The 13365-nt window shown below is 41.1% G+C and overlaps 1 pseudogene; it reads left to right on the top strand.

The window, feature by feature from the left end:
- The first annotated feature begins 8209 nt into the window (after positions 1-8209).
- Positions 8210-13365, top strand: part of LOC126488619 (tubulin alpha-1B chain-like) — a 38457-nt pseudogene continuing 33301 nt past the window's right edge.

Raw genomic sequence — 13365 nt, 5'->3', positions numbered from 1 at the left:
ACCATGTGCTGTGGTTTAGGGGGATCTGGTACTCAAGGTCCTCACCGTGTTAGAGGCGTCATCCTCACTGTGGCAGCACTAAGGTAGCAGGAGCTTCGAGAATTGTTGCTTAGGTCATGCTTCACATGCTTCATTTTGAGTATTTGCTTTTTTATTGTATGAGTACTTCTTTTTGTTGTTGAGCAATAATTTTACACATCCTAGTAGTAATGTCTCAGCAGATATATGATTTGAAAAAAATATAAAAACATTCCATTCTGTCAATGGTTTTCTCTTTATATAGACAGTAATATAGTTTGAGACCAAAAATACATTGATTTTTATCAGTATATATTTTTTATTGCTAATTTGTTTTGAACACATCAAAGACTCAATTGCTCCCTCTGAGGTCATGAAGATCTAACTGTTTTCTTCTGTTAGTTGCATAGTTAAGCTCTTGTATTTAGACCAGCCATCTGTTCTGCATTGATTGTAGGATAAGGGGTAGAGCTGGTGGGGACGCACAGTCTCTGTTTTATATGTGGCTACCTATCTGTTCCATGTGTCTATCAAATACATTTCACTCCTTATTGAATGTTCTGTTCATGCTTGTTGGGCTCGGCAGGACTGGGGATGTAGATGGCTCAGTGGTTAAAAGCCCTTGTTGCTTTTTTTAATCTGGGTTCAGTTCCCAGCACTCACGTCTTGCCTCCTAACCACCTGCTACTCCAGTTCCAGGGAACCTCATTCCTCTTCTGCTCTCCCAGACACCAGGCAGACATGCAGTTCACAGAGATACATTCAGAAAAAAAAATGTTCATACATGTAAAATAAAATAAATAAATCTAAAAAAGAAAATCAATTGGCCAAAAAGTTCAGATCTGTTCTGGACTTTCAGTACTATTACATATGTTATCATTATAATGGCAATATACTGTTTCTGTTATTTTAGATTTGTAGGAAGTTTTGAAATTAAGTAATTTTGAATTTTCCAGATACCTTTTCTCTTTAAGATATTGTTTTGGTGGTTAGAGTCCTCTGAAATTCCATATAAATTTAAGGAACTGTGGGTTATTTAAAGGAAAATTGATCTTCCTCTTCACATTAGGACTTTCAGTTCAGAAATACGGATGTGTTACAATTTATCCTGACTTCTTTAATCACTTTCCACAGGGTTTTATGGTTTCCAGTATACACAACTTTCACTATCATGGTCTAGTTTATAGATTTTCTATCCTTTTATGAACTTTTGTAAGTAGAATTGATTTCTTAATTTTCTTTTCAGGTTTATTGTTACTGTATAGAAATACAACTTATTTCTGCTTGTTGATTTCCTAATTTGCACCTTCACTGAATTGATTTATGACTCTAGCAGGTACTTTTAATTTGCCTCTGAAATATCTACATTGTATTGTATAAGGAGAATCATGTTATGTGCAAATATATGTAGTTTTACCTCTCCACACCTGTAAAGGGTGTCACTGATTTGGATTTATTTTATTTATTTATTTTTCTTGGGTAATTGCCTTGCTTTGAGATTTCTATAAAATGTTAAATAATAATTATTTTGCTCCTGGTCGTAGAGAAAACCTTTTATTCTTTCATCATTGAATAGGATGCTAGGTGTGGGCTTTTCATAAGTACCCTTTTAGGTTAGGCATTTTCTTAGGGTTGCTATCGCTATGATGAAGCACCATGACCAAAGCAACTTGTGGAGGGAAGAGTTTATTTATAGTCTGTCATTGAAGGAAGTCAGAACAGGAGCTAAAACAGGACAGGAGTCTGAGGCAGGAGCTGATGAAGAGGACATGGAGGTCTCTGTTTATTGACTTGCTTTTCTGGCTTGCTCAGCCTGCTTTCTTACAGAATCCAGGATCACCACCAGCCCAGGGATGGGTCCTCCTATGATGATGGGCTGTCCTCTGTGAATCACTCACTAATTAAGAAAACATCCTACAGACTTGCCTACAGCCTCATCTTGTACAGGCATTTTTTTTTTTTTCAACTGAGGCTCCCTCCTCTCTGCTGACTCTAACTTGTGTTGGGACCGGGGCGTAGTTCAATGGCAGAGCATTTATATCACACCCCTGTTGTCGCAACTTTCATCTCTGTGTGCTATTTGAACATTAACATAAGTCCACATTTGGTGTATTCTTTAAAATAAAACAGAAAATAACAAGAGGGATTGCTCCCTATGAGATTTCCCCATCCACATTGCAAGTCTTGCTGATTAGGGTACTAGCAATGAGTTCTCTTAGGGTTTGTTATCTTGAAATAGCACAGTTTTCATTTCTGAAGGACTTGTTTTCTAGATTAAATTTCTGACTGGCGTGGTTTCTTCTTTCTATATTTTACATAGTTTATCCTATTTTCTTTTGGTCTCTAGAATTGCTTATGAGAAACAGTCAGCAATTTGCTGAGGATTCAGAGCATAGGATGAGTCCTGTCATTTCTGCTCCTTACATGACTTTTCCTACTGTCTTTTACTTTTAATCATGTGATCATACATCTTGCAATGGATATCTTTGAGTTTGTCCTGCTTGGACTTCATAGATTTCCAATGTTTAGATTCCTATCGTTAATTAAACTTAGGGAGTTTTCTCATTTTTTTTTCCTCAACTATTTTGGTCTCTTCTCATTCTATAGCTTCTATACTGTATTAGTGTGATTGATGGTGTCCCATAAGTCTGCTAGGCTGTGTTCATTTTCTCTACTAATTTCTGCACTCCAGTGCATACTTGGCAGTTCTTCCTTTTGCCTGCTAAAAGGGACTATGGAACATATCTATGAATTAAAAAATTTCATCTCATACTTTTCAGCTCCAGTTTTTGTACTTATAAAATATCTTCTATTCTTTATTGATATTTTTACTTATTCACACTTAGGTTGCCTAATTTAATTTAGTATTTGTTAATTCCTTTATAAATAATTATGATAAAGTCTTTGTCTGGTAAGTATGTCTGTACTGCCTTAGGAACAGTTTCTCTTAGTTTTTGTTTCCCGTGATGGGTTACACTTTTCTATTTTTTTTGGTGTGGTTTGTATACAAAAAAAATATGGAATTTTTGTATTCCAAAAAAATATATGGAAAAGTGGTAGTCATTGTTTAATAAAGACCATAGAGGTTCATTTATTCAGTGACATTTTCAATTTTGCAACAAACAGACAAAAATTGTAATACTTTTTATTGTGTTGTTGTTGAAGCCTATTTCTTAATCATTGGCAAGGTCAATGAATGATTTTCTTAAATGCCAGGTTACAACAGAAAAGAAAAGCTTTGAGATATGTCCTGTCTCTGACTTCAGTTGACAGGCAGGGCAAGCTGCTTTCACTTTTCTGTCTTGCCTCCTTGACTGCCCTTCAGAAACTACCAGACAGACCCAGTACAGAACTCTAGTTCATGGAGCAGGAAGCCTTTGCAGTCAATCCTGGTACTAGCAGGCTACAGTGGGAATATAGGTCCTAATCTCATGACTGCACTCTATGGGGATTAGCAATTATAGGAGATATTCTTAAATTGTTAAACCCGTCACTGGAACTCACCAATATTACTCATATTTTCTTTATTAGGCTTTCCTGTTGGTACTAAAGAGTGCGGTTAGATTCTAGCATGCTGAAATAATTGATTCTGTCACATCTGATGGAGAAGCTGACCTTGGTGCTCTCTCCCACACCTTCTCCCATGACTTTGCTCCCATCTACGCTCATTCTTGCAAGTGTTCTTGGAGCAATAAGTTATTTTTTGTTTTTTATTTTTGGTTTTACAAGATAGGGTTTCTCTGTACAAGAAGTTATTTAATCACCTGTTTGCATCCAAATGACAGGATCAAGAGATGAGATGCGAGCACATTCTAATAGGAAAACATACGCCATAGGGAGCACTGATACATACTTATCAACTGTTAGAAGCGTGCGCCACAGCTCTGGGTTTCCAGAATTGCATCTCAGAAGACTTCTCACCGCCAGGAAGTGCTTGGGCCGGTGCAGCACTGCAGTAACGAGGCCTTTGTTAGGAGGATGTGCGGTTCATGCGAACTGCCATCTTGAGTTCAGATACATGGCACTAACATGTGAACGTGGAAGCAGAGTCTGTAGAACTGCCTTGTGTCTTCTTGTTGACATAGGTATTGTATTGCCAATCCTTCTTCTTGCTTCCCTTCCCAAATCTGTGAGTGGGTCCTGAACAATTGCTTCACGGCTGTGTGCAGTCTGCAGGCCTTGTGTTGTGTAGGTCTGTTGTAGACAGTGCTCTTTAATTGGGCAGAAAAGTTGCTGCACTGGCTCCTTTCCCATTTCAAAAAGCTGAATACTTGCTGTTATTGCAGCATTTCCAACCTGTGCCAGCTCGAGGAGCAAGAGCCTAGGGTTGGAAAGTCAACTCTACATGCGGGTACTCACTGTGCTTCGACAGCTGAGGCTGACCATCGCTACCACTGTGAAGGGGCACTTTACTGAAGTGGGTGGATATGCCTTCACTCTTGCTGAGAACTTGCTAGACTTCAGCTGCTTTTAGAGTCCCACACAAGATGACTTTCATTAAACTTTTGGTAATTACTCAGAAGAAAACACATTAGGGAAGAAATGGTTTCAATGGAGACCTAGGGGTGCCTGGCTGGCAGGCACCCTACATTTCTCCCACTCCTACAAGGAACGTTACAGGGAATAGCATATTTCATATTTTAAAAATGTAAGCGAACAAAGGAAATAGTGGAATTGGCTTACTTACCTGTTGTTTTTGATGTACATTAGACACAAATAAATTAGTTTTGTTGGAAACAAGTAATTTACTATTTCTTTAAGTAGCTGTATTTTAGGATTTAACTTTAAAACCTGGAGAATAGGAAGTGGGGATGAAATGTCTATTAAAGTGTTATCTATAGCAAATTAAACAACTGCATATAATGTCTTCTGAAAACTTTCTCCTAAGGCCTTTTAAAATTGTGGCTAAAGTATTTAAATTATAATCATACACTAAGAAACAAATAGTTTTCAATCTTTTACATATTTCTCCATGTGATGTTAATGTTGTTTGCATTAGTGTCAGTGTTTCAGGTCAATATAACTTTCACTAGACCTACAACTACAAACACCACAACCTTCCCAGTGTGTTCGTGAATTTTCAGTTAACACCACAGCCTTCCTAGTGTATCTGTGAATATTTAGTTAACACCACACCTTTTCTAGTGTGCCCATGAATATTTAGCTAACACCACACCCTTGTAGTGTGTCCGTGAATATTTAGCTAACACCACACCCTTGTAGTGTGTCCGTGAATATTTAGCTAACACCACACCCTTGTAGTGTGTCCGTGAATGTTTAGTTATGTTGCTATAAACAGCTCCTAATGCTATGCTTTCTTTGTATGATGAGCCTTCTGGCGCTGTTGGCATTTAAGCAACCTTACTTTCCATTGTCCTCTTGCATACAGCGTGCAGAGTACTCCCACCTGAGCTTCCCCAAAGTTTCATTTGGTAAACAGAACATGATTTTAAAGATGTTTTTGTTTTATGTTGCTCAAATCAAGCTTTGCTTTGAATCAAGCCAAATGATGAAAACATAGTCCAGCCTTTTCCCCAGCAGAATGCAATTACCTCTAAAGCCTATAGTAAAAAGACAAAGTAATTGAGAACACTTGTATTTGTTTCCAGTTAGCAAAGATTCTTATTAAGAAATGTCCATTTTTTAAAATACAGCAAGGCATGTTTATACTTAGAGAATGAGAATGTAGGAGTTCCGAAAAGCTCGTGTTCCGGTTACCTTCTTCTGCTGCTGCGCTGGCATGAGGTCATAACGAGGGACCATAAGCAAACAGTAGATGATTCACGTCAGATGCTTCTCCAGTGTTCGTGGGGAAAAGCAGCTGATGTATGGGATATTGAAGGCAGATTAAGTTGTTAATGTATATTAGTATATTCTTAATTTCCTTTTAATTGAAAAAGACATATTGACTTTAATTAGAACCATTTCACAGGAACTGTCAATTAGCACATGTCAAACTAGTTAATTCAGAACAGAATTCTTTTAATTAGGGTCTGCTTTCCTTTAACTATGGGGCCAATGAAATCAGCCTTTCCTTATCTAGATTTTAAATGTCTCTGAGACATATAATACAAATGTAGACTCTTATCTATTATTAGAAGCCCATATGGATAACATTAAAATGATGATGCTGGCATTGTTCATGCTGCACAAATCAGAGTCCCTTTATGACTGTTTGAAAAAAATGGCTCTGAACAAAGACCACTTTAAATACCAGATTTATCCTACTTTAAAGAGACTACAAAATTTATGACATTCATGTTCACATTTAAAGTATTATTTAATATGTCTGCTCAAATAAATGGGCCTATTCAAACGTTTTGTGTGTTCTATCAGTCGAAGACACATAAAGCATTGTCAAACCACTCAGCAACATTTTTCCCTTAAATGAACTGTAATCAAAAAGGGAAAACAGGCTGTATGATTTTTTTTGGCATAACATAAAAATAGCACTGTTAACTTTCATTGCATTCAAAGATTTAATATCAATAGTTGGTACAGTGGCTACACCACTAGTGCTCAGCTCATGCGGTCATAGTGCTCAGACGGTGGAAAGCCTGAAGCCTGCCTGTTACTTAAAGCAGTGATGTGGAATTTCAGCATCTTAGTTATAGTTGGCAGGAGGTACATGCACTGACTTGGGGGGTCTGGGTGGGTGATGTTCACCTACAAATAAGAATGCTCAAGATTAAGAGAGGGGAATTAGTGATATGGAAGAGGAAATTCTATGTGAAATACAGCTTTCTTTATTATGTGAGCTTTAGCAAGTGTTTTATCAGTTACAATGAGTGAAGATTACAGAGACTAATAAAAGGAATATTTAATAAGCTAAACTCTGAATTCTAGAGAGGATTATCCAGCAAGACACTTGCTCATCCTGTGTTAGAGCAGTTAACTTAATGCTGGCAGTAGGCTTTCTTTCTGAAAGATGCTTTGTTGTTTTTCCTTCAGTGGCTGCTCTTCTATTTAACTAAATGAGAGTTACCCAATTTGGTTTAGCACAGGCAAAACAGTAAAACCCATAAACAAGCAATTGAAAAAGTACCCCAAATATCCTTCATTTGCTTTTGGGGTTGACCCCTTCTTCTCAACTATTTGTGGGCATCTTAGTTTTATGCTGTGAAGTTGAGAGGCACAATCTGATATCATAGCACACTCCTTTCTTAGGTTTTCAAGATCTACGGCTTTTACTTCTTTGTTGGTGTCTTGTAATTTCTTGAGCCTTTTTGTGTGTTGTTGTGTGTGAACATTATTTGTGTGACTGTGGAAAAAATTTTATTGTCTTTCCTGAATACTTTGTATATATTATCTTACAACAAATTTTATTTTATCTTTTTGAGAATTTTGATAAGGGAAGATTAACTAGTATGCATCCCCTAAAATCTTAGAGGTGTGCACAGCCAGCATTTTCAAATGGGATTGCTTTGCTGCTGACTAGTCCTTGTGTGTCCTAAAATTTATAGGCTGAAGCTGAACCCCAAATGTGTTGGTATTTAGCTTTTAGGATGTGGTTAGGTCATGAGGCTGGTGGTCTAGTTTTACATGCATGAAACTAGAGGCCTTACAGAGAGACCCAGTGGTTTTCAACTTTCTTAATGCTGTGGCCCTTTAATACAGTTCCTTATGCTGTGGTGATCCCCCAACCACAAAATTATTTTCATTGCTACTTCATAAGTGTAATTTTGGGACTTTTATGAATCATAATGTAAATATTTGTGTTTATTGATGTTCAAGGTGACCCCAGGGGTTTGTGACCCCCATATTGAGAACCACTGCTCTAGAGAGCTGCTATTCCCTTCCAACATTTGAAGACACCTAAGAAGATGATATCTAGAAAACAGCAGGCTTTCCCTGGACACTGAACCTTTTGGAGTCTCAATGTAAGCCTTTGTAGCTTCCAGAATGGTGAGGAGTTAAGGGGTTTGGCTCTATGGTACTCCCTGGAAAGGTAATTGCTTCTGCCCTTAGGGGGCTCAAGGTGGAGCTAGCAAATACTATCAGGAGGCTATATGTCCCCATAGAAATAGGAGTTTAAGTTTAAACGACTGTATCCGGTTATGCAGGACATCAATGGCACTCACGTGCTGGGTCATTGCGTGTTACTTACCTCGACTCTTAGCTGTCGGGAACGGTAACCGGGACTGGTGTCCGCTCTGTCACCCTCACCTTCTGACCAGTAGCTACCATACATGAGTGCATCTCCATCCATGTTGGCCAGGCTGGTGTCCAGACTGGCAATGCCTGCTGGAAACTTTACTGCCTAGAACATGGCATCCAGCCTGACGGCCAGATGCTAAGAGACAAGACCAATGGGGGAGGAGATGACTCCTTCAACACCTTCTTCAGTGAGACAGGTGCTGGCAAGCATGTGCTCCGGGCAGTGTTCGTAGATCTGGAGCCCACGGTTATTGATGAAGTTCGCACTGGTACTGGCTCTTCTGCCCTAAACAGCTCATAACAGGCAAGGAAGATGGTGCTAATAACTATGCCCGTGGCCACTACACCATTGGCAAGGAGATCATTGACCTTGTCTTGGACAGAATTTGCAACTGGCTGACCAGTGCACAGGTCTTCAGGGCTTCTTGGTTTTCCACAGCTTTGGCGGGGGAACTGGCTCTGGGTTCACCTCCCTGAGGATGGAGAGACTCGCTTTGATTACCGAAAGAAGTCCAAGATGGAGTTCTTCATTTATCCATACCCCCCTTCAGGTTTCCACCACTGTGGTTGAGCCCCACAATTCCATCTTCACCACTCACACCACCCTGGAGCTCTCTGATTGTGCCTTCATGGTAGACAATGAGGCCATATATGGCCTCTGTTGTAGAAACCTTGATATTGAGTGCCCCACCTATACTAACCTTAACCGCCTTATTAGGCAAATTGTGTCTTCCGTCACTGCTTCCCTCAGATTTGATGAAGTCCTGAATGTTGACCTGACAGAAACCAGACCAACCCGGTGCCCTACCCTCGCATCCACTTCTCTCTGGCCACATATGGCCCTGTCATCTCTGCTGAGAAAGCCTACCATTAGCAGCTTTCTGTAGCAGAGATCACCAATGCCTGCTTGGCCTGGCCTCAAACTCATGAGATCCACCTGCCTTTACCCTGAGTGCTGAGATTATAGGTTTGCACCACCACTACCCAGCTCTTTCTCTCTCTCTCTCTCTCTCTCTCTCTCTCTCTCTCTCTCTCTCTCTCTCTCTCTTTCTTTCAAGACAAGGTCCCTCTTTAGCTTTGGTACCTGTTCTGGAACTAGCTCTTGTAGACCAGGCTAGCCTTGAGCTCACAGAGATCCGCCTGCCTCTGCCTCCCGAGTGCTGGGATTAAAGGTGTGCAGCACCACCAGTATCCCCAGGCAGTCTCACTCTGGAGGGACAGGTAGCACAGCGGTTAAGATCACTGATTGCTTTTCCAGAGGTCCTGAGTTCAATTCCCAGCAACCACATGGTGACTCACAACCATCTACAATGAAATTTGGTTACCATGTTGTTGCTGGGAATTGAACTCAGGACCTCTGGGAGAACAGCCAGTGCTCTGAGCCATCTCTCCAGCCCCCTTCTCTTGCTTCTGGCTCCCACTTCCTGTTGCTAGACTGTTCCTGTTTGCACAGAGGACTGTTATAATAACCCTTTATTATTATAATTCTGAACTGGTGTGGGATTATTTTGTGGCTTCCGTCATCAAGGAGTAAATATCTGTGGCCTCAAGTTTCACCAGCCTACACAGGACTGGAGAGTGCGCTTAGCATGGAAAGGGTTTTGTCTCCAAATCTCATAACTTGAGTTTGATCTCTGGAACACATGTGGTGGAGAGAACTGACCCCACAGTTGTTCTCTGGCCTGAACACATGTCTGAGTCCATGGTCCTATAGCAGCCAGGATCTAGGTTGATGTCCCTGGCTCCGGTTGCCACTGAGAGCAGTGAGGTTGCCCCCAGTCATGTCAGCCACCTGGCTTCATGTTGGTGTCTGAGGGTTCTGCTGCAGCCAGGTCCTTATAGATCGGGGTGGTCTGTGCTACTACCACTGCCATGGTGATGTCCTGGCCAGAGTTGCAGCTGAGGACCATGTCTGGGTTCATGGTCAACTGCAGCCAGTTCTGTTTTGATGTCCAATGCTCCTGTTACCAATGAAGGCCATGTGGACGCTTGAGCTCTGGGGCCAGATTAATATATGTGAGGACCATGCTGCCACAGATGCCAGGGAGATTTGAGTGGCCTGCATTGTCACCTGGGGCTGGTGAGGACCTGGATGCTGCTGAGGACCCTGTCTGAGTCTGTGGTCCTACTGCAGTAGGGGTCTGTGTTGAAGTCCACATTGTGTGTTGCCACCAAAGGTCACTCAGATACTTGTGGTCCGGGCCACAACCCATAGTGTTTTTGCTGTCTAGAGCTTGCCACCACCAGAACCACCATGATCTGAGTGGTCTGTGATTTCTCTTGGAGCCAGGATATTGTCTGGTCCCAAACTGCAGCCGAGGGCCGTGTCTGTGTCCATGGTCCCGCTGAAGCTGAGGTCTCTGTTGATGTCTGTGGCCCATGACACCTCAGGAGGACAAAGGAAGCGTGCGATGAAATCAGAGGGCCATGCGGAGCTGACCCAGGTCTCACTAGACACTGCAGTAAGAAAGCTGGTCCCTACTTACCCTTATGGGGGAGTTGTCCTCCCCCGCACTTAGGAGAGGTGGCCCCACCCATTGCCATGTAGGGGAGCTGGCTCCTCCCCCTCACGTGAGGGGGTGGCCCCAGTGGCTTGGACCGACCAGCTCAGCCATCACCCAGGCTCACAACTGGGCTTTTGCTTGGCCTACCTCGTCTACCTCATTTAGGACCCGCTGGAGTCCATGAAGGGACTATTCCTGTGTTAAGAGTCTCTATGACTCGGGGAAGTTACAGGATATCTGAGAAGAGTTTGGGTGAGGATCCAGTGATGGTGGTGTACCAGAAACGAGAGGTCTTAACCAGACCATTGAACAAAGGGTATACAGTGTAACACAGCACAGCTCTTACGGCACTAGGATGACTGAAGAGATGTTGGAGAGGCAAGAAAGATGGAGGAGTGACAAGGTTTGCTTGCTTGCTTGCTTGTTTTCGTTTGTTTGATTTAAAAAAAATTAAAATTTTCTACGGGGGTGCTGCAGTGGTGAGGGGAAGATATGGGGAACTCGGAGGTGAGCAGAATTAAGGTGAATGATGTGAAATTCCCAAAGAATCAATAAATTATGTGGAATAAAAATAAATAGTCTCAGCCGGGTGGTGGTGGCACAAGCCTTTAATCCCAGCACTTGGGAGGCAGAGGCAGGCGGATCTCTGTGAGTTCGAGGTCAGCCTGGTCTACCAGAGCTAGTTCTGGGACAGGCTCCAAAGCTACAGAGAAACCCTGTCTCAAAACAACAACAACAAAAAGTCTCAGGCAATACTAACCTAATTTACATATATTTGTTCACATGAATTCTATGATTTGTAATTATATAAAAGTATATTGATGATCCAGTTATAAGTTTTATAGATTAGTCTCATTTAAACTCAAAGATAACTGCTCCTCCACCCCTTCCTGGGAGTACAAGCAAAGGCATCAAAGTCAGTGTACCACAGAGAGACCACGTGTCTGTGCTTTTTTATGGCATCATACCACAACAGCCAAGTTACAGAATCCACCTTTGTGACCATCAACAGATGAATGACTTGAAGAATGTGGTTATGTATACATGATAGGGCTTTATTGAGGCAAAAAGCAAAATTGTGTCATTTTCTAGGAAATGGAAATGAATTAGAGAGCATCATGTTAAGCAAAATAATCCAAATCCAGAATGATAAATATCACAAATTCCTCTCATATGTGGAACCTGTGTTTTATGTATACAAACACTGTGTATATATGTACACATGTATGACATGAAGTAAAGAGGGGACTATTTGGGAGGAAGAATGGGATTCACTGGAGTGAGGACAGCAAAGTCATGTGGAATGAATATGACCAAGCTTTATAAAGTACTTGAATAAAATTGTCATTATGAAAGTCACCAATTTGTAAAATGAATACAGTAATAAAATTCTCTAAAACAGTACTTCAATGGAGGAAATTTGAATATTCTGTTATCACTCCTAAAATATGAATGAGACATCAAATATTTGTAAACAAAAGCACTAGATATTTTGGTGTATTTTGTACATTATATGATAAAAATTTTATTATATCTCTAAATATTATTTATATTGATGTAAAAGACTACATAATATTTACTTATTACTTGTTTATTTAAGAAAATAAGGTTTAGAATTAAATCTGAACATTTAGCCTACCTGTCATGTCTTTCTTTGCTTTCTTTTCATGTCAGATGGATGGGTTAAATGCTATGCCTTTTGATGTTTGGAAAGTTTTGCATTTTCAATTTTACCTATCTGTCTGTTTGTCTGACTGTCTGTCTGTCTATCTATGTATGTATGCATGTGTATGTATGTATGTATGTATGTATGTATGTATGTATGTATGTATGTATCTATCTATCTATCTATCTATCTATCTATCTATCTATCTATCTGATTCATGAGATTGGTAATCATGTAGCCCAGGCCAACCTTGAACTCATTGTATAGCTCAAAGTGACCTTAATATCTTGATTCCTCTGCCCCCATCTCTTAAGTACTGAGATCACAAGTGTGCTCTTTCATGGCTCAAAGATAATTCTTAAGTATGAAATCACTTGGCTAAAACCCAAGAACAGGACTTACAGACAGCACTGTTCCCTGTAACTTATTGCTGTTACCCACAGTGAATGCAGCTGGGTTCTTTGTTATTGCTGCTGAGGTAGGCCATTGAGAGGTATCTCTGTAATTTGGTTTGTAGCCATAAATAAAGGACATTGAGCCTATAATTCGGGTTCTTAGAAAAGCTAAATAAGGGCAGCAGCGGCCGGAACCGACGCGCATGGCGGGCGACGTAGCTGGCGCGGGCAGGGACCGGCGGGTACTGACACAGTGGCAGACAACGCAGGCGACAGGGACCAGTGCAACACCAAGAGCAGATCGCCCCAGGACAATTAAATCAAGGAGGTAGGCCTTTGGTTGGCGAGGTCCCTGGCAAACAGGGAACCTGGTTCTTTTCCTGAAGACCCATCTGAGGGGTGAGAGGGATCTTGGCCCCTGGCAGGAGCCAGGAAACAGAACGAGGGAATTTTGCAAGAGGAGCCTCTGGCCAGCAGGGAAACCTGATCTGGTTTTAAAAGACCAATTAGAGAGCATCAATAAGAGGAGATGGGCAGGCGCCAAGGCAAAAATTCTCCCAATAATCTGAAAAACAACATGAAAGCACCAGAACCCAATGATCTTACAACAGAAGGTCTTGAGCAC

This window comes from Alexandromys fortis, unplaced genomic scaffold (genome assembly GCF_014885135.2).
Source record: "Alexandromys fortis isolate MF-2015 unplaced genomic scaffold, M_Fortis_MF-2015_v1.1 scaffold_163, whole genome shotgun sequence".
NCBI lineage: Eukaryota > Metazoa > Chordata > Mammalia > Rodentia > Cricetidae > Alexandromys > Alexandromys fortis.
This window is presented reverse-complemented; position numbering and strand designations above follow the sequence as displayed.